The sequence below is a fragment of the Tympanuchus pallidicinctus genome, unplaced genomic scaffold (genome assembly GCF_026119805.1).
Source record: "Tympanuchus pallidicinctus isolate F22 unplaced genomic scaffold, pur_lepc_1.0 scaffold3, whole genome shotgun sequence".
Classification (NCBI taxonomy): Eukaryota; Metazoa; Chordata; class Aves; order Galliformes; family Phasianidae; genus Tympanuchus; species Tympanuchus pallidicinctus.
This window is the reverse complement of record NW_026294747.1, coordinates 53,070,422-53,089,140: the sequence shown is the minus strand read 5'-3', so window position 1 is coordinate 53,089,140 and position 18,719 is coordinate 53,070,422. Positions and strand designations below refer to the sequence as shown.

The 18,719-nt window shown below is 45.5% G+C and overlaps 1 protein-coding gene across 4 annotated transcripts in view; it reads left to right on the top strand.

The window, feature by feature from the left end:
* Positions 1 to 18,719, top strand: part of SYT16 (synaptotagmin 16) — a 121,101-nt gene that overhangs the window by 18,887 nt on the left and 83,495 nt on the right. Inside the window, exon 1 of one of the 4 annotated variants that reach the window (XM_052696107.1) lies at positions 15,095 to 15,387. The exons of the other annotated variants lie outside the window; for them this stretch is intronic. The gene's annotated coding sequence lies outside the window, so the exon portion shown is untranslated. Of the gene's footprint in view, positions 1 to 15,094; positions 15,388 to 18,719 lie in introns of those variants that run through there. 4 annotated transcript variants of the gene reach the window in all.

The following is an 18,719-nucleotide window of genomic DNA, read 5'->3' as shown; positions in this document are numbered from 1 at the left end:
TGAAGGGCATACAATGCAGGATGTTCCTAAAACTGATCCGCATGAGCAAATGGCAGCATGAGACTTTACTCTGTTCATCAGACATGTGTAAGTAGCAAGGCTAGGCAGTTACCTGAAGGAGATTTTCCTTGATTCTTTCAAAAATGTATGTGCTGCTACCTGCAGACACAAGGTAAAAGGTGACATAGATCTGCTGTGTCTCTCTGTCTTCCTTGAACCTATACTGGGGAAAGAAAAACTGTTCACTCAAGACTTTGTCTCATCAATGCACAGGTCAAGTTTGGCTTTGGCTGCTTGCTTTAATTGCTGTTTAATGGAAAAGCTATAAAAAGCCTGTGGAGCAGCCAATAAGTCAGTAATATGTATGGAAAAATCAAAAAGCACGTGCATTCCCCAAATGGCACGAGAACAGCTGGGGGTGTGATTTTCTGAGGTCTTTCCACCTTTTTTTTTCCCCTCAGAAGCTCGGAGGAAGCTCCGTCCATCCCTTCCCCTGGGCAGAGCTGTGTGTGCTGACTGTGCATCATCCAGCACTACCAGGGAGCTCTGCCCAGGGTGAGGCCACAGGGACTTTTATTGTTGGGATTTTGCAGAAGCAATGGTTTCTGCTGAACCGAGGAGAGTGCTGCGAGCTGAAATAATCAACAGCTCTTTATCATCCAGACATGGATTGCTTTGTGTGTGCAGTATGAGTACTACAGAGTTTAAAGGAAAGAGTGAAAGGTGTTAATGATACCTCCTCATTAACCTAATCCTTCAGATGGGTGCTTTGAGGATTAGGTCCTGTTTTCTCTCCCTGCCAGCAAAGTGATGCATGATCTGTATTCCACCCCTTCCCTGCTGTGCCTGCTCTTTCACAGCGTGGCTGCATAACACCTCGCACTGTGTGTCCCAGTCATGGTTGACATCTGCAAAGTGATAATGCAGAGCAAGTCTCAGTGTACCAAAACGGGCTTTATTAATGCATACAGATGCAGTTGTGGAAGAGCTGCAGATGAATGAGGTGAGTCTGTCAGTGAGCAGGAAGGCTGCTTGCTCGGTGCGGCAGGTTTCTCACCAAGGGCTGTGTGCACTGTTGCAGAGCGTCCTGCTTTCTGGATTCCTTGTGGGAAACCAACCTGGTTTCTGGATGACTGGTTAGCTGTGCTGATTTGCTTGCAGTCACGAGGAATGCAAGACTGCCATTTGTTTGGTTCTTTGGAATAAAGTAGATCTGAACAAGAAGTCGATTATGCTTTTTGTTGCGTGATTAAGTAGATCTTTCTTTCTCCTTAGCGCATCTCTGCTTCCTGTGCCTTTCCCATTGCCCCAGTTTGTGGTTTGATGAGGGGAGGTGCTGGGCAGAATGAATTTATGGTGGTTTAAAGCAGTCTAGGTGCCTGGCCATGTAGTTGCTGCTGGCTCACCCAGCACAAGGTCAGCATTGCCTGGTGTCACTTCACTTCACATGGATGAGCAGAGCTGTCTTGGCCTGCCCTAGAGGCAAGGTGCTCAGCAGGAGCACAGGCCTGACTGCAGAGCTGTGGTGGGATGCTCTGGGAAGAAGACCATGCTTGTTTTGCTGCCCAGCTATCACCACCTGCTGTTCTCTCCTTGTGCCATGCTAGGACAACCAAAGCCTGTGGTGCTGCCCCTTCTCCCCCTCTTGCGTGCCCTTGTAAGAGCTGGAAAGAGAGGATCGTTGTGTGAGCACACAGCAGTGACTGGGAACATCTGCTCAAGCCAAAGAATAAGCAGAAACAGCAACTTTGCAAAGCTGCTGGGAGTTAGGGGAAGTGATGAGTAAGAACTTTGCTGTCCAATCCCCAGTGATGAGGTGTGTGGGGTGTCCTGGCCCAGGCAGAGGCCATGCAGGGCAGGCAGTATTCCCTGCTGGGACAGCTCTTCTTGCAGACCCTGCCTGCTTGGAACACTTGGTGGAAGAAGGAAGGTTAGCAGAAGCAGAAATTCCTACCAAGTGGCAGCTTCAGTTGGCCCATGATGCTAGAAAGCAGTTTTTAGCTGGGGCATGTCTCCATCTCCGTCCAATCTGTGCAGCATCCAGCCCCGCAGAAGAGCAGGGAAGTGACTCCCAGGACCTCTCTTGTAGAAGGTAAATCACCATATGGGAGCTGATGGCATGATGTGACTGTGTGAGATGTCTGGGGAGAGAGAGAGGAAACCCAGGGCCTGCACCTCTTCACGTAAAAGAGGCTGTGTGGGTGCCGCTTCCTCAGCAGCTGAAGCTGCAGTTTCAGATCGAGCTGGGGTTTCTGTTTCACAGCACTCATCCTAAGGGGATGCTTGGGAAGAACTTTTGCTCTGTCATAAACTTTCAGAGGGGATGAGATTTTAGATCAGAATCTTGTTTTATTTGTATTTCCTCAGCAAACACTGAGTTTTTCAGATTTGGTACTTCTGAATGTGTTGGTGGGATTTCTGCTTTGAACTCTCATGGCAGCGTGTTTTTGATACTTTGCAGATTGTGTTCATAATTGCCTTCCAGCTTTATGTACCCTCCTCTTTTTCTTGGAACTTTAGCACTGGATTTTTTCACTGCTACAATATCTTTTTGTAATTGTTGTTTTATTAATACCCAGCAGTTGCTTTGTCCCAGACTTCTATCTCACTCACAGTATCTGTATATCCATTAGATCCATCTGTAAATGATGCCCTTTAGATCCAGTCTCCTATGGTTCTTTGCAGCCAGAAGCTAATGGATTATGCGTCCGCTCAGTAAATTGATTACCTTGTGTCTCATGGTGGACAAACAGAAATTGAAGTATCTGAAAGTCTGGAGAACTTTTGGAAAACGCTCCTTTCCTCCCTAACCAACTTTTTATGATCTGCGAGGTTGGAGTAATTCAGCCTTGGAAGATAGTAGTGAAGATGGTGAATTAATTTTCCTTCTCATCAGTGGTCACCTCCTGCACTGCAGCGATTCAGAATGACAGCCCACCTCATTAAAACTCTGCCCATGTGTACTTGATATTAAACAAATCGGATAGCTCTGAGATTGCTTATTTATTCCAGAGAGATAAGAATGAATTGAACCGAAGCAGCTTGCAGCCTGATGTGTTTCAGCTGAAGGCTGCTAATGACGCATCCTAGAAACACAGAGCATCAGCAAGTCCTTTGTACCTTGCTAATATTTCCCCTGCAGTAACATGAGTGCAATTATAGCTTGGAAAGATGGGAGCTGGAAGGCTGGAGGAGAAATCCGAGAAAAGGATTTCATGATGCAAAGTCAGGGGGTGTATGTGGGTGAGTGGGGAGCAGTGCTTATAAATAGTTCATGCTGAAAGCTGCTTTAGGAATGTACGGGAATTTGAAAGATACAGGTGGAGCACTTGTAAATGTGCTTGTTTTACAGAAAGAGAGGTGTGCATGCAGGTCGAGGAAAGGAGCAGAGAAGGAAAGCTGGACAGGAATCATGGCAGGGGTGAGAGAAAGTGGAGCCTTAATGGGGCGAAGCTGGGGAAGAAAGAGGTCAGTGTGAAGCTGTTTTCGGGAAGGGATTTAAAACTACCATATAGCTGATGGAAAATTTACTGTCTTGCTTGTGACCACCAGGGAGGAGAGATTGCTGCTGCCTGCCCTCCCTCCTCCCAGTTCATCTTTTGATTTATAGTAATAAGAAACTGTCCTTCCTAAGAGCAGATCATGGGGCTCAGCTGAGGGATTAGAGCCACGCCGCTGACCTCTGAGCGTGCTGTGATGCCGGTGAGTCACCAGCTCATCCTCTGTATTGGCAGGCTGATGGATCCCCTGGCAGCTTGTTGGTGGCATCTCAGTGTTGCTGCCTGAGATGTGCCTTTTGTGCTTAAACTCTGACTTGAGAAACAAGTTCGTTCCCTGGCTCTTTGTGTTTCTCTCCTCCTCGTTTTCTCAGCTTTTACTTCTTAAAATGTAGCCTTCTTTTGACAGATCATCTCCATGGTAACTAACAGGACCGGACTGCCTACAGAAATTGTAGTAATAAAGTGGTTGGTTTTTACACATGATGAAAAGATGATGAAGCACAATGATAGGTGATAAAGACACAGGTAATTGCTCTAGAATAATATTGCTGCCAAGAAGATGACTGAACTTCCCACACAGAAGATGAACAGATGGCGTATTTATTGAAATTCTTAGGCTGTGAGCAGCAAAAATGTAATTGATGGCCGTGTAGGTTTTGTTTCAGTTTACTATATGCTAAATGGAGCTGGGGAGCAGTGTGCCAGCAGATGGAGCCCGTATGCAAAGCCACTACTCTTCTCGTCGTAGAGCTTGTTTTTCCCCTTAGCTCAGAATTCCAATCAGAGCCATAAAAGCAGCAGAACTGCTAATTGCTCTGATGCATTTGCTGGTTTAGATCTGTTGCATAGCCCCATTTTATTTTAGAAAGAGTGTAACGTTTTTGTAAGAGCAGTTGTGGTAGATGATCTCAGCCTGCTGGGAGTGCTGGAGGAGAAAGCAGAAAAGTGAGTGCTTGTGAAACTTGTGCTCAGTGCTGGCTTGCTGGCTCAGGTGCACGGTTGTGTTAGTAAACAGCAGCCGTAGCTTATTTGCCACCACGGCTGCTGAAGGCTCTTCTGGTGGGACGTTCTGTTTTGCAGAATCCAGGGAAGACAAAGGCAGGATTTTTGCTCCAGTCGCTCACTCTGCCTTATTGAGCATAAGATAAAGCTGATTAATCCGAGGTTCTTGTTGAAGTGTTGTCTGCCTGTGCTTCACTGTGTATTTAGGATAGTTAAGAATCATTAGGGTTGGAAAAGGCCACTGTGATCATCTGTCTAACCCAACCAAAGGTCGTCTAGTCCAGTGTGGTCTGAAGGGCTCCGTTGCCTCCTTGTGGTGCTGTGCCAGAGCCCTAAGCATGCAGGACTGCAGCATCACTGCCAGAGGACTGGGAGCCCTTAGTTCCCCAAAAGATCATTCCAGTGCTACCCAAAGCACAGAAATGCCTGCAGGAATCATTATCCAAAAAGGATTGCTCTGTGAGGTGCAAATAACCCCACTCATGACAAGGAGTGCCAGCGGAAGCACAAAGATTTTTTTCCCATGTGCAGCAAAGCTGCGTGTTGGCAAAGCACCGCTGGGAGAACAGCTCGAGCTGAAGTGCTGCTGTCAGGCTGCTGCTTCCTGACCTGCTCCAGCAGCCTGCTGTGCCCTGCTAGCTTCCCAAGTGCGGTGATGTATCGGTGGGAATGTTGTGCTGCTTAGTGCATCGTAGGGCTCTCTTTCTCCACGGTCTGGTGCTGCTTTATTGATCGGGTAACTCATTTTCTCATCATGTTTGGTAAGGAAGCCACTTCCCACCTGAGTTTACATCCTGCTGCTCCTACTCATATTGACTACATTTGTAGGGCTTGCATGCAAGGGGCTTTGAGGGGGAGTGTAAATAAAAGAAAAAACAGGATCTTTGTCTTACGATGAAAGCGTCAATGAGACTGCAAATAAATGCAGTATAGAACAGACTCTCCAGGACGCTTTGCCCTAGGAAAGAGCTATAAATTGCGAGTTCACCTCTTGGCAGTGTTTGTGTCAAACTCACCCTGCCTTCCTCCAGATTGTCAGAGCACCCACATCTTCCGTGGCACCTGAAAAGTCTGATTCGTATGCAAATTGCTCCCGTTTAGGTTAAAAACTAGCTTGCTGTCATTCTTTTTTCAAACTCCTTTCCTTCTCTTACAGAAAAGGAGGGGGAGAAGAAGTATGGAGAAGGTGTATCACTTAAGTAACAAGATGAAACAAAATTCATCTTGCTGGCAGCAGAAAGACGTGCTTTTTTTGAGACCTGTCAGCCAGCCAGCAAATGGAGCATTAAGTTAAAGAGACGCCAAAGAGATGCGCTATGTTAATACAAGAGAGGATAGGAAAGGAAGAACATGAATCTGAGCACTGAAAGAAGGCTGTAGCAGCCGTGTTTGAGCAGTTACTCGAGTGTGTGGAGTGCGATCGGAGTCGTATTAACCCAGCTTGTTGACTGTCATCATGCAGCCATGGGTTCCTAAAGAGCCTTCTGATTGACTTTAAGTGTTGGTTGTCCCTGCAGACCTGGCTGGGCATGAGGGACCTGAGCTGGTGGGGATCCTTGAGGACAATGGTGGGGGCCATTGGGATCTTCAGAGGATGAGCCGTGCATGAGAGAAAGGGCTGCACACATTGGCCTGAGCACAGCTGTGGGAGCTGCTCGGTAGGCTTGCTGTGTGCTCCCTTTCCTGCCACCCAGCTCTGCCCCTCACTGCCAATTGAGTGTTTCAGGCAAAGTGGATCAAAACATTTTATTTCAAACTTACTTTCCTGGCTGATGAGGTTGGCATCATCTCATGAAAAGGTGCATAAAAAGATACTGTCATTTTGCTGGAAGAAATTCTGGAATAAGTTTTTATTTTCAGAGTTAGAAATTGAACCTTTCCTATTGCTTTTCCACTTTCTACTTCACCTTCTCCCTCTTCTTTCTTTTACCCCTTTCTTTTTCTCATACTTTCTTTCTTTTGTTCCCCCTCCTCATCTCAGTTGTTTTTTTCCCCCCCCCCCTATTTGGCTGTTAAAATGTCCAGGAAGGTTGAGGGGGATCAACACTAACATGAAGGTAATGGCTCTTCTTGGACTGTTTCCTGCCTGTGTTGTGCTGAAGTTCCTCTCATTTCCCATCCTTATCAGGGCAAAAAGAGGGGATGTAGGGCAGAGTGAGATCAGAAAGGTGCATTTGGCAGGTGAAGCTACTGGAGTAGTTTATTTTGTTTTGTTTGACTGAGTGAAAGCTGCAAACTAAGCAATTATTTTTCATCTTCTGCTGTAGCTTGCCATTATGTGTGTTCAGATTAATTTTAAAAATAGTTTTGAAAGTTAAACCAATAAAGGCAATCCACGGTGCAGTGCCAGAAGCGCGGCTGTGCTGTGTTAGGGCAGAGAGCACTGATCCTGCCTGCCAGCAAGTGCTGGGGGGAGGCTTTAAGAAGCAGAGTTTGACTGCATTCCCAGCTTCTGACAGCCAGCATCTTGGGGACTCTTTAAGCCAGAAGTGTCAGTATGATATTTGTGTTTGGTAGCCCGTGAGGAGCTCATACTCCATTTATCCATTTGCTTTTTGACACCATCGGTGTTTCTATCCCATGCAGCATCCTGCAGCAGGGAGTTCCCAAGCCTTGTGCTTGCATGGAGCCCTATTTCTGGGCATTGCATTCTGTACCTGATACCTGCCTGTTTTATTGCATGCCCCCCGGCTGCTCAGGAGCAGTAACATCTCCTTGCTTATTCACCACCTCCATACCACTTGATTTTCTATTGCCCTGATTCCACTGTCACCTCTCTCTCCCTCTGAAAAAGTCACATTTCTTCCTTGAGCAGAAGCTATTGCATACCCCTGCTTCTCCTAACTGCTGGCTTAAAACCTTTACAGAATTTCTACCTTGCATTGAGAAGTAAGAAGTGCAGCATGGGTTTGTAGTGGCAGTACTGCTTTTGTGCTCTTACTGCTTTTCACATTGCTTTATTTGCCTTGTTTCTGAGACACCTGTTTTTAAAGAATTGTTTGGAGAGTCATTGAGATCCCTTTTCTGAGTGAAAATAGCTGAATTATGTCCTTCAGGTTCTCTGCAGGTAACACTGGTGCAACATTCAGCTTCCTTGCTCTAGGCCTGTCCTCATGAATGTTCCTTGTACACCTCCATCATCTTTGACCCCAGCAGCTCTCTGGAAGGCGTCTTATTCCTGCAGCACTTGAAAAAGAATTGTAATTAAACTTTTATGCTGTCAGGAAGTTGCTTACCACAGTTGTTTCTTGGTCTGCCCTCTTATGATTCTACATTTAACTTGCTAGAAGTTCACAGTCTTTTATTTTTATTTTCCTCCTTTGAACATGATATTTGCGTTCTGAAGGACATTTTTGCTCCTTTTTCCTTTACTGCCAGCAGTCATCTTAATCTGTCGTGTAACCCATCAACAAATTGAAATTTAGCTTTTATTGTTGCTGTTCATTTAGAGTGTTTTGGTGATACAGGTAGCCTGGTGCTTTCCTGTAATACCTGTACATGCTCTCTTGGAAGAGTTTCCAGCTCTACAGCTATTTTATGTTATTACTACACAGATTTTTACATAGGTTTTTTTTCAAAATTTATGGCTTGGATTTCTGTGGGCTTTTTCTCTTCTGCAGGGCTGCTGAAGAGTTGCCTTTCTTGTGCATCTGAAGACCGGTTGCTTCTCTGACACAAGTTCTTAACTCATTATTTACAGCATCTAAACAGTGCTTTCTTAACTGTGTCACAATATTTTCAGTGTCTGCATGTGGTTTCACGTCACTGCTTCTTGCTGTTTGCATACTCCAGTCTCCTTTAGCCCTGCAGCAGTCCCAAGTCGGCTGCTTTTGCTAATCTGTTCCTTTTTATCCCATTGCACTGCTTCCCCACTGGCCTTACTTGCTGTGCTGCTCCTCTGCTCTCTGCATTAGGATTTTCAGGGTCCTGTGGGTTTTGTTTGCCTCTGAACCTTCCGTGTTGCCTCCATGGTTCCCAGATCAGGACCTGTCTTAATGTGGAACTGGGGAGCGACGATGGAAAGCTGCCCATTCTTTCCAAGCATCTTATTTACAAAGTACTTGTAGTTACGTGTTGTTTTCAGATAAATGCTTTTCCAAATGATAGGAATGTGGAATATTGCCGCTGAAATTCACTTACAAGCAAACTTGTGTTGCTATGCTGTTGTGTAAGCCTAGAGTTTACCTTGAGTACTGCACATGCTTTTATCCCCTCACTTCCAGCAGAACTGGAAGGGTTCCTGGTGGCTGGACTGGGGCTCGTGGCACAGGACAGGTCTGATCTGCAAAGACTCATAAATGGTTTAGGTTGGAGAGACCTTAAAGATCATCTCCTTCCAACCCTGTGCCTTAGGCTGGCTGCCCAGGGCCCCATCCATGGCCTTGGATACCTGCAGGGACGAGGCACTCACAGTTCTGGGCAGCAATGGTAGGGCCTCACCATGCTTTGAAATAAAGGAAAAGCAGTTAGCTCTTTGGAGTCTGATAGAGATCTACAGACTAGCAGCAGAGGGATTTGTAGGCAGCCCCTTCATGGCCTCATGAGGTCTGGGGGTGTCATAAGGAGCAGAAGGAGGGGAACCTTCACGCAGCGGGGTGGTCAGCCTGCAGACATCTCTGCTGAAGGATCTCTGGGTTCACAGCAGTTATGTTACGGAGAAGTTTTGGTGAAGACAAACCATGTCAGACTCGAGAGATCCTCAGAGATGACTGTGACTGAAGATGGGAGGGTTGCAGAGGAGTGGAGGGCACGTGTGTGTTCTGCTCCAGTTCTTTCCTAAGGCTCCCACTTAGGGCGGTGGATGGAGGGCAGGCTGCCTGGGGAGAGGGATCCTTGTGGGGAGGGATGGCTGCAACTCTGTCCTCATCTTATGCTGAAGCTCTGGGAGTAGGTTTTGATTTACATCTCTGATCTCCACCAGACCTTCACCTAATTGAGCAGATTGACCCTGGGTCGTACACAGTAAGCAATTAATCATAGACTGACTAATCAGCTGTCTCAATGGCTGGCACCTTGCAGTAAGGCTGAGAACCACACACTACCTCCACTCACCAGTTTTATGCTTCAAGATTTATAGTCAGCTAATTCTATTGGATTCTGTGGATTTACTGTAAACTTTAGTTATTATAAGCTCTGAAACGTAATGAAAGTTACTTTGCTTAGCTAACCAAAGTGGATATTTAAAAACTAAGTTCTGTAGATGCTTTAAGTAATTGCACTCAATAGTTCTACCATGCTGTTAACATTTAGCTCAAATCTGTCATATCTATCTAAATGTAAATACCCTAAAAACTGAGTACCAGAGTGTAGAAGTATTATTTGAGGTTTAAAAGTAGTTTTATTCAAACGTCTTCATTTTTATCTTTCCTCTGGTTCACCTTCTCACTGCCCTGACTGTGGAGGACCTCCATGAGCTTTTTCATTGCTTCCCATGACTGCTGGACAAGTGGAGCCCAGCCACACTCTGCTGTGTGCTTTATGCTCCTTGGTGCCTGTGTTGTAGAAGTTTCCTGCTTTGCTTGGTTTTCTCAGAATGACTTTTGTGTCCTTTCTGTGGCCTAAAATTGTCAGTGAAAGTATCATTGTTTGCCCTCCAGTCATATTCTGAGCTGGGCTACCCTGACAGCTGTGTTACTGATAGGAGAATGTCCTCTGCACATTTTGCCTGCGCTGTTAGTCTGCTGGCTGTCTTTTCACTGTTTAATTTTCGTTTTGATGCTGGTAGATAACTGTATTACACTCAAGTGGAGTTGCAGAGAAGCACCTGGAATCATAGCTGACCCATTCAAAGTGGATTTCCTGCGCATATTGGGGTTGAAGTATTTCCTTAGTCTTTTTAAATTTCTCTTCAGAGACATTGAAAGATTTTGAGGACCACAGACACCTGCTGCTGAAGGGTTCCATTTTCCCCGCTCCATTCAACAGAAGATGACAAATCCTTTTTTGGGAGCCTGTCTAGGGCTGGGCATAGCCCTAGCATCCTCCTTTCTTCTTATGATGCTGTGCTCCTTACAGGTCCCTGGCTGGCACTGACATGCTCTGAGCATGGGCAGCTGACAGTGCTTGTGTATGTCAAGTGCTGTGAAGGCTTTGTGGTAATATTTCTGGTGGTTTTGGCTCCTTATTGGCCATCTGCACTTGCTCATGCATCTCTGAATGATTTTACTGTGCATCACGAGCAGCTGGTCCCTTTCCTTCAGTCTGATATGGCTGCTTATCGGTGTCACTGAGATTAGCTTGTGGTGTTTGTACTTGGCAAGTGTTTGAATTAGTTAAAGCCACTCTGCATGCATCTTTATTCTTTAGCAGTATTCCCAATCAGTGTGTGTGTTGCTGTTGGCTTGTTTTTCTTCCCCTCCCTGGACTATTTGGTCCTGTCTTGGCCGTCCTCATCCTCGTTGAGATTGCTGCGGTTGTTTTCCTCTCTGCCTCTTGTATCACTTCCCATGGTACACTGGTTGTTACTGCCTATATTCCTGGTTGTTTGGCTCATCTGCCCTGCTGTGTTGTTTTGGTAAGAGCCCATGTTGATTTGGTGTTTGTGTTCCCATTTTGGTTTCCCCCTGCCCAGCCTTGCTTTCCGTAGCTTTCTGTTGGCATTTTTGGAGGTCCAGCTCTGTTCCTCTCCATGTGCTTGCATATGCATGCTGGACCTATGTAACTCCCAAGCTCTCTAATTAGTCTGCTGCTTCCAGAGTGCTTTCTAGACTCAGTTGCAAGGTGAAGAGCACTGTCAACTGTTCCTTCATTTCTGATGGAAAATTGCCATTTTTCTGGGGAATTCCAGCCTCCCTTCATTTCATCTGCAGTAGTTGTGTTTTTGGTTGTGTTTCTGGCAGTGCTCTCTTTCAGTGCTCATCCTTTCTTCGTGCTGGAATATTACTAAAAAGAAAAAATGTTCACCTTTAATTGGAAAAATAAGGTCCTTAGTATTGATTTTCGGGTCTGTAAATGAATTTGGTTCTTTCTTCCATTCTTGTGTACATAGACTCTTCATTTGGAAATGTACCTCTTGTGGAGTTCAAGTTGGCCTGTCTGCACGCTTTGTTCTTAAGGGTTCATTTGTCCACCAGTTTCTTTGCTCAGTGCTCCCCTGGGCTGAGTGCTGCTCCAGGCTTTCCTTCCTCCCACCTTCACTTACAGCATGAAGTGTCACACTTGCAAGGAAGAACGGAGACCACTGGCTGCAGTGAGAAAATGGCACAGGTTGCCCAGAGAGATGGTAGGTGCCCCGACACTGCAGTCACCCAAGGTAAGGCTGGATGGGGCTCTGAGCACCTGATGGAGCTGTAGGTGTCCCTGTTCATTGCAGGGGAATTGGACCAGATGGCCTTTAAAGGCCCCTTTCCAACTCAGTGATTCTATGAATCTTAGCAAATATCTGTGAGCTGGACTGCTCAAATCCACATAAAACATGGTGGAATTAGTAGTGGGAGACCTTGACTGCAATGAGTGAAGCCCAAAGTCCAAACTTGTCAGGCACAAGTCAGGGTTGGATGTGAAAATGCTGCCATGAAGCGTGTAGGTACTCAGGATTGTAGTGAGCCTGGCCATTGGACAGCACATGGAGTAGCTACAGGGAAACTGCTTGATCAAATTACAGCTGATGTAACAACCTGAATGGGTACAATTTCTTTGTGTACTTTAGCAAACCGGTTAGATTTCTCTTAGGCTTGGCAGGCACATGGATTTTGTTGATACTTTTTGTTGATATAGGTGAAACTAATCTTTTTGTTTGTGATTAATGATTTATGAGCTCATTTCAAATAGCTTTCAGGTGTGGTTTCGGGTATACAGGCTGTGCTTTGTGCTGTGGCACTTCATAGGTATTTACCGGGGAAATGCAGTGCAGTTCAGGCACTTGAATGATGTGTACACTGATTCTGCTAAGGCAGTTTCTTCTTTGAGTCTAGGACTTATCATCTATAGCTGTTAGCAAGCAATGAGTGAATGCAACTTGGACAGAAATGTGTTGTGTGAATATTTCTGAGTTCACAATTATTGCAGGCACTTTCCTTCCAGTGTGGGCAGCTCCTGCATGCTATTATCGCGGAGGAGGGGAGTGCTGGGCAGACACTGAAGAGTTCAGCAAGGCTCATTTGGTATTCTTCACTGCTGTGTTCATGCTTGTGTAAGAGAACTGCACTGACCTGCAGTCCATTCCATACGGATTTCCAGTCTGGGCTCGCTGACTCCCTGCATCCTGGTGCACCCTCAGAGGCCTGGCTGTTTCATCAATTCCCTTTGTCTCATATTTCTTTTGAATAAGGTTTGTGCCAGAGGGAGATGAGCAGTATTGCTTTGAACCTAAGAAGCAGGAGATGCATTTGTTGTTGCAAACTTTGGAGGACTTTGAGGAAGGTTTTCTGTAGGGGACAAAATGAAAGCGTAAGATGTTGCTGTCTGTGTACGGATATACTGCAATCCTCCTTCCCCTGCATATGAATTATAGTCAGCCCAGTTCCCCTTCAGCAAATGCTTTGTTCAATGATAATTGTTTCATGAGGAAATTAAAATGTCAGTGCTGTGCTGTGTTAATGATAGAGACTCTGGAGAGCTTTGAACAAAAAGGTTTGGCACATAAAGTGGGTCAGAAAGAGCAGATATTAGTGCTAATGATAACATCAAACGTCCTGGGAAAAGAGCATCAGTACAGTGTGAGACACAGCCTGTGTAGGGAGCAGGCTCAGCCCTCCTCTGCCTCCACGGGTCCGGACATTTCTCCTGCTCTGGTGGCTGGCAGGAGATTGGGCTGTTTGCTCTGCAGGGCAGAGGAGCACCGTGCAGGTGTCTATGAAGAGATGCATTCAACTGGGCCTGCTGGAAGCCATTTGTTCCTGCTGTAACCCAGTCACACCAGGGCTGGCTGAGCTCTCACCCCAGCAATAGATAAATCAGAGTGATGTAAGCCTAGCGCTCCTGTGATAAGGAGAATTAGGAAGTGGATTGAGAGGGGCTTGTTTCAGAGCTACAAAGGCAGCAGAGGGTCGGTGGGGCTTTGAAGGAGGCTGCTGTGTGGAGCTGCCATTGAACTGGAAGCGATCCGTGTCGCCAGGGAAACAGGCAGCCTGTGATTCCCGGCCAGAGGACGCCTGGTCTTTGAAATAATGGTGTAAAGGTTTTTGTGACGCGCACCGTCCGGGTTTTAAAAATAACCACTTGACATTTAGCGGGGTATGAAAGGGATATTGCTGCAGTTTAGCTGGTGGTTGACAAATACTGATAAAAACTGGGTCTGTTTGAAGAGGGGTTTGAATGTTGGTTCTGCTAAAGCTCTCCCAGCGCAATTGTTTGGGGGAGAAAGAATGAAGTGGGAGGTGAAAGGAAAGTGTTGAGTAGACGGGATGGGAGCTTTGTTCTCCTAGCATAATTGTAGCAGTATTTCTGCATTACTTTTTCCATTGTAATGTTACAAAGGATGTACCCAGGAGTAAAGTTTAGAGTAAGAAATTAATGTGGGAGAGCAAAGAAAGAAGCTGAGAGCACTGGAGTTGGAGTGAAAGGCTCGAGTTGTCTTCCATTTTCCTTCATAAGTATGGCAGTCTGGTGGACTTTGGAGAACTATGAATTAAAGTGAATTACCACAGAAAAGATGGTAAAGGCCCCAGCAGAATTTTCAAGGTAGAGTTCAGAAGTAAGGGAATGGCAGGATAAGCAGTAGGAGGAAGCTGGGAGCAAGCGGCTTCTCTGATGTGAATCTAGCTCTGCAGCAAGGATGGAGCATTGTTTCCCTGGGTGCTGTGTCAAACCCCTGCAGATCTTCAGCCACCTAAATCAGTGGGGATGTTTCCTGCCGCTGGAGGCAAGCATACTGCCTGCAGTTGTCTGGTTCCCTGGGCTGGGTGGCAGCTTATCATTTGCTCCGTGCAAGGCAACTCTGGGCTGACTCTTGGAAGTCAAAGGGCTTGGTGTCTGGAGCCAGGTCTGCAAGCCCCTCCTGAGTAGAGTATTTGTTCCCTTCCTCACGTTTTCTGTCTGCTTCCCCATGCACTCTCCTGCTTTGAGTGCTGAAAGCACCTGTGTTCAGATGGCATGACTTTTATTCTGCAGCCTTTCCATGCTGTTTCTGAGAATGGGATATTACAGCTGCCAGAAACAGAATTTTGCTGTAATTAATGAAGTGCAGGGAATAGATTTGATTTCTCTCCAGGGAGAACTGTTACAGCAGAGACAACAGGGATGGATTTGGCCTCAATGATGTAACTTTTCTTTGGGGAATCAAATCTACATCCAAAATCCGTGTTCAAAGCAGAAGTTTCATGGATAGTGAGAACAGGATGTGATCTCACATCAAGTACCACAGAGCTTTCTTTAACGTGCCTTAAAGGTTAAGAGAATACCAACTGTTTATCACTGGAATGTGAATGTAAGCAGCAAAGTGAATGTGTATCTGAGCAGGAGAAAATAATTACTTACAGTTTCAATTTCACGACAACTGAATGGCTCTTTTTTTTTCCCTCTTTTTTTTCCCCCAAATAAAGAGCTTGCACTCAAAAGCTGCAGAATGGTCAGGAAAGCTACGTGTAAGGTAGTTTTAAAAAAACAACCCTGTTAAGTGGTATTGGCTTTTTTATCTCGTTTCTCAGGCTAACATTCCTTTGGTGGCTGTCACATGTTTACCAACCAGCAGCCTTCCTCGTTCCTTGGGTCATTAAGTCAACAAATACGAAGCAGAGAAAAAGAAGAGGCACCACTCCAGTCCCTGAAACTCAGGGTTGTGCTTCTGTTCCACTTTGCCCTGCTTGTGTGAGCACCACAGGTCCGGAGGATTTAGCAACCTGTCCCAGGAAGAAAGCTTTGAAATGTATTTTCTGTGAGAAGAGTATCTTTGGGAAATTTCACTGCTGGCTTGACTTGTTTTGCTGTTTTACGTAAGGACAATTAGGTAAGCCTGGTGCTTTGAATAATTTGTGCCTATTTCTTGGTGTGAAGATAGCTTTCCTATTTGGTTGCTTCTGTGACAATTACACTTTTTTAGAGGTAAATCCTGAGTTACAACAATTCTTGTTACTGAGAATTTGCATGTTTCTTGGGTTTTCTTAAAGCGGTAATGCAGAGGTCTTGGAAATTGCAAATAATGAAATAGGAGTTAGCCTTTTCTTCTGTTTTCTGCTTTGACTTTGTGCTGTTTCCTACTGGCACTTAAGATTAAAATCTACTACTACAGAACAGTAGTTAGACCATAATTATAGGCCCACAATAAGTAATGTGAGTGCAGGGAATTTACATTCACGTTAAGCAGAGAGGGTACATCTGATCCCTGTGCAGGGGAAGCTGTCAATACTTGCAGATACTTGTGGCTGGGGTGGGTTAAGAAAAGGGTCTAAATGTAGCATGGTAGCTGTGGGAGAATATAGCTGAAGATATCCGAAATAGAATAGTAAGCAGGCCTTGGCTGCATGTGTCCGAATAACCTGAGGAATCATGCTGCACTTCGTTCTTGGGGTCTGCTATGGCAAGTGTTTTGCAGAATGTGTGCAGGGATGGTTGTTCATGTGGGCTGAAGTATCAAACTGCAAAAGCCTGCAAAATATGTGGAATCTGTTTTAGTTAATCTCCATTGCATCTATTTTGGTTAATAGTCACCTCCGCCTCTCCCCTTCTTGCTGTCCTTCTGACTCTCAAGCGGCATAGCTCTCCATTCTAGTCTTGAGAATGGGATCTGATGGGCATCTTGCTAGGCCACTCTTGATTGTTTTTGAAAGGTTATGGTAATCAAGAGAGGTGCCATTGAGGACTGGAAGAAAACAAATATTGCTCCAGTCTTCAAAAGTGGCAAGAATATATAGATAGAAGGAAAAAATCTCTTACAGTGAAGGTGGTGAGGCACTGGAACAGGTGATGAGAATCATTGGAATAGTGATGAGATTGATGCGCCGTTGCTGGAGACTTTCAAGACAAGGCTGGATCAGGCCCTGGCCAGCCTGGTCTAGCTGTGGACATCCCTGTTCATTGCAGGGGAGTTGGATAGAAGGCCTTTGGAGCTTCCTTCCAATGCAACACTGTGATTGTATGAAGAAGGAAGATCTGGGGAACTACTGGCTAGTCAGCCTCACCTCAGTCCCTGAAACAATGATGGAACAGCTCATCCTGAAGGCCATCTCTAATCATATGGAAGTCAAGAAGATGATCAGGAGGACTCAGCATGGATTTATTGAAGGGAATTGTGCTTAATGAATCTGGTTGCCTTCTGTGATGTCACTGCTGTCTGGACAGGTGAGAGAGCAGTGGATGCTGTCTGCCTTGACTTCAGCAAAGCTTTTGATACTGTATCCCATGATATCCTGATAGACAAGCTCAAGGAAGTGTGGGCTGCAAGAGTGGATGGTGAGATGGGTTGAGAGCCATCTGAATAGCGGAAACCAGAGGACTGTGATCTGTGGCACAGAGTCTAGTTGGAGGCCTGCAGCCAGCGGTGTTCCCTAAAGGTTCAGTACTGTTTAACATACTCCTAATTTACTTAGATAAAGGAAGAGTGCCTTCTGAGCATCATCAACTTGTGTTTTCTCTTCTGAGATCACTCCTGCTCCCCATTAGGTCAGTGAGAACCTTACTTTTGATTTCCATGTCCTATTCCAGAGACATATTTTGAGCATAAATCCTAGGGTCCAAGTCTGATTCAGTTTTGCCAGGCTGAGAAGTGCCTGGAATAGATAGAAGATGTGATACGGGGAGAGTACGGGGGGGTGAGGCACATGTGGACACCCATGTATCCTGACCATTAAAATGAGCTGATTCCCACCTCATTCTGCCTGTTGAACCTGATTTCCTCTCCTTTGTTACTGAGCTTGTGGTTAGCTGAATCAGTTCATGCCCTTCTCCTTTCAGCCCTAGTAATGAGTTAATTAGTTTGTTATATTAATTCATATAGAGAAAATTTCACAGTGGTGTGGTAGAAGGTGGCAGTACTTGCTAAGCTCTTAACTGTTAAATTTGTGAATCTAGAAACCACTGGCATTTTTCCCCAAGCATTTATTTTAATGGCTTTTGTTATTGGTAAAACATGTTTTCCCAGGGTGTAGGTCACTTGGTCAATGCTAGAGGCCTAGAAATCTTCCATAATAAAATCTTTCTTTGAAACCATACCCATTTTCTTTCTGATCAGGAGGTTGCCACTGCTGATATTGCCTGGATGTGTTTAAAGGGAGCTGAAAAAGAGATGAGTTAGATTGAGAAGGCCGCTCTTGTAACAAATGGCTCCAGGCTTGTTGGGGGCGAGTGTTACCAATCATTGAAAATAATCTTCCTTTCAAGGGAGAATTGAGCCACAGAGAAGTCATGGACCTTGTTAGTGTCCTGCTGTCTATTAACTGCTCTCAGTGAGCAGATGGTCTCCTCATGGCTTCCCAGGAGGCTCTCTAGGCATATGCTGTGTGCAGGTCTGAAACTGCCGTGTGAGTATCCAACATATTGTGGCCTCTTGCTGCTCCCTCATCCCCTTCAGCAGCAATTGGGAGGCGTCCATGGCCTACCAGGAACTGACAAGAAGGTCAAGGAGGAGCCAGGAAGGTGATGAGAGGGTGCTCTGTTTTCTGTGGGCACATGGCCTGCTCTCTGCAGATGGGAAATTGTGTAAGTATTAAGAGATTTGGTTTGATTAGCTGAAATCTTCTGTTGGCAGCACATTTCCAGTCCCTGGAGCAATGGAGATCAGACGGGTTGCCAAGGCAACACACAGCCTTCAGTGAGTGGTTTACTTCTGCATCGTCCTTGGTCAATTGATGGAGTAGAGCTTATTTAGGTCTTTGAGGAGGAAAAAAAAAAAAAAAAAAGAAAGCTGTTGTCCGGCCTTTTACTGTGGTGAGTCATTCTGCCTTGGGTCACCAGTGGAACTAAGAACGAGGTTTTGTGGGTGAGAAAAAGAAGTACATGACGACATAAAGATCCCAATTAGATTCCTCTCTGAAGCGGTGAGAGCCCTTCAGTTCTAAGTGGAAACAATTTATTCTTTTTCTCCCCAAACAAGAGGGAGGCATTAACAAAGGTCCTCCTTTCTCCTTCCTCCTCTCCCTGTTTCTCTGTCTCCCAAATGTAAAATATGTATTTCCATTTGCTAGAGAGCTCTGTGCTTACTGTTGAATTCTCAACTCATACAGTAAATCTTTACATTTTAACTTCCCATCAGTGCTTTGCTTGCTGTTCTCCACTCCACCTTCTGTTGCAGAAGCCTTGATGAAGTCAGCTTGTATAAGTTCTGTTATTCTCCTTTTTGCACGA